This window comes from Frankliniella occidentalis, unplaced genomic scaffold (genome assembly GCF_000697945.3).
Source record: "Frankliniella occidentalis isolate FOCC.00 unplaced genomic scaffold, Focc_3.1 Scaffold304, whole genome shotgun sequence".
NCBI classification, from domain to species: domain Eukaryota; kingdom Metazoa; phylum Arthropoda; class Insecta; order Thysanoptera; family Thripidae; genus Frankliniella; species Frankliniella occidentalis.
Window position 1 is genome coordinate 12,680 of NW_026267429.1, and position 2,888 is coordinate 15,567.

Consider the following 2,888-nt stretch of genomic DNA (forward strand, 5'->3'; position numbering starts at 1 on the left):
GGGGGGGGGTAGAGGGCCAGTAACAGTAACTGTAATACCCACGTCAGTGTTGCCCCCTCATTGCATGTTTTGCTACGGGAGGCTGGCGGTAGCGCCTGCTGCGCGCCGGGTAGGCCGGCCCGCCGAGCAGCTGTGTGGAGACGGCGGCCCGCCCTGACGAGTGAGGAGTGGAGGCCGTCATGGTCGTGAGAGCCCAGGTCAAGTCTCAAGAGACAGGGGATTTGGGAGACGGGGGAAAAGCTCGACAAACCAGGCACCTTACACCTTACGTACCTTTTACGTTCTCCTTGCTTGTCTTCTCCTCTCGCTAGCTGGGATTGGACCACGTGCACAGCAAACATTCCGCCAGTGAAATTTGACTGACCAATATAAGGACATTTTATTTTCCCTTTTCTTTGTCGCGTTATATTGAGACGATCTTCTTCGCAAAAAATTCACTATAGAAATTAATGTTTTCTGTGCGTGGAATTCCCCGCCAGGTGCTGTCCTTTTTCGCGAGCTATCTGCCGCTCCTCTACATCTTCACCGCGGACATCCAGTTCGCCAACATGGCCCTGCTCGTTTACCGTCAGCTCCGGGACCTCAGCCGGTCGACCAACGCGCTGCACGAGATGGCCAAGACCGAGGCGCACGCCCACCTGGTCCTGGTCGGCGGCGGCGTGTTCCAGAAACACGACTTCAAAACAGCCTCCTCGCCATTTGTTTTGGTCTGGTCAATATGTTGAATTAATCGAATGAACGCTTTCATGGGTTTCTCAAGGGACACCATAAAACAAGGTTGATGCAACATTCGCATGGTTGTGAGAACTTTTAATGTGCTTTTACCTACTGGGTGAGAGTTTGTCTCAAACATCTCAACCGAATTGTACGATGGTGTTCCCTGGGCCAACCATTTGTTCTAGCTAATATTTCTTTTCTGGGGGAACGTCTACAGTCACACTTTCCCTCCTCCGCGGATGTCTCCGGCCCGCAGACGGATCTCGGGCGTTTCGCGCGTTACCTACGCGTCCGCCAGGAGCGCCTGTACACCTGCATCGACAAGCTGAATCGCGCCTTCTCGCTCCAGCTCCTCATCTCCGTAACCCTCAGCCTGGAAGAGGTGCCCAATCGAAAACGACGTGTGCCTGCAGAAGTGGCGTATCTGTGAAGAGGCGCGCATCACTGGCGGCTGCGCCGGCCCGGCCAACACTGGCGGATCTGGGAAGGGACGGTCATGACAGGCGTATCTGCGTTCGGCTGATCTGCACAGTCAACTTTGGAGGCCTATTGCTCATCGTAGGTATGTCGTATAGTATTGAGTGATATCAAAACTCAATCACGAGGATATAAACATTGCAATGAGACATCAGTCAATACTGTACGACATGCCTACCAGGAGCAATAGGCCTCCGAAGTTGACTGAGCAGATCAGCCGAACGCAGATACGCCTGTGATGACCGTCCCTTCCCAGATCCGCCAGTGTTGGCCGGGCCGGCGCAGATCCGCCAGTGTTGCGCGTCTCTTCACAGATACGCCACTTCTGCAGGCACACGTCGATAAGTAGTTTACTCTAATGGTACTAAAGATTCAAAAACCGGAAATTTTGGGGGAAAATTCGTAATTTTTTCGGAAAAAAACCCGGAATTTTTTCTTTTTGGGGGAAAAATTTAATTGATTTTTATCTACAGAGAGAAAATTACAAATCTGCTTAATCTGCTAACAAACATGTTGTAATTGGTAATCATTTGGATGACTTGCGATAACGGTTTCTTTACTCCTACCGAATAACACGGCAGGCGACCTGCGGCTTGTACTTCATCATCACGTCCCAGTTCTCGTCGTGGAAGCCGCTGATCGCGGCCTGGGTCGGCGTGTACCTCGGCCAGCTGCTCCTGCTCATGACTCCGTGCCAGTGGGTCGAGTCCGAGGTGCGCCGGCAGCAGCAGGGGCGGTCGAGGGAGGGGCCTCAAAGGGTATTCACGTCATCATCAGTGTAAAGCCGTTTTGCGCTCTAACCATGGGGGCTGCCCCGTCTCAACCAGGGTGAGGTGCTGGCAGACGCCGTCAATAGGATCCTGCAGACGCCCCGACTCTCGCAGGTCGACAGGGAAGAGGTAGGCGGGGCAACGTTTGTAACCATACTTCATGCGGGAAGCTGAGTGAAAGGATTTCTAAAAACATCTAAAGCTTTGTGAAACGTGCTGTAACGGCCTCCCCTCCTGGCCATCCAGTCAAGGACAGTCAAGGCAATATCGAAACGATATCGGAAAGATCCAATCGATGTCAATATTTTGACAGTCGTTCGTACTCGTTTGACGCACGGACTTGCTGAAGCTGACGACTCGTCGGGGGGGGGGGGGGGTCATTTTCTAAGCGCACCGGGTCAGCAATGAATTCAACAATAAAATATCGAATACAACAACCATCAATTTTCTTTAACCAGCTGGAAGAGTTCCAAACACAGCTGGCCCACCTGAAGATGCGCTTCTCCGCTGCGGGCGTCTTTCCGTTGGACTACTCGCAGCTGCAGAAGGTGCGCGGCTCGGCATACAAACTCGTCCGTGTCAGTCACCACAATAATTGATTTGTCATTTCCCCTCGGGGCGCGTGCAGGTGATCTCCACCGTCACGACCTACCTGGTCATCCTGCTCCAAATGCAGGGCCGGAGCCCGAGGCCCGGGGACGGCACCCAGAGGCCGAACGCAACGTCGTCGGCGACGTGAGAGCCTGCGCGTCCCCCGCGTCCTCGCCGACAGAGCCTTGCGTTTGGGGTCCGGAGGCCGGCCGGCCAGAGGCCGGGCGGTTCGGCCACAGGCCGGCGAGAGGCCGGGCCGGTCTGTCGCAGGCCGGCGCGCAGGCGAGAGGTGAGGAGGCGGGCTCCTCTCTGCTCGCCCCTCCTCACCTCTCG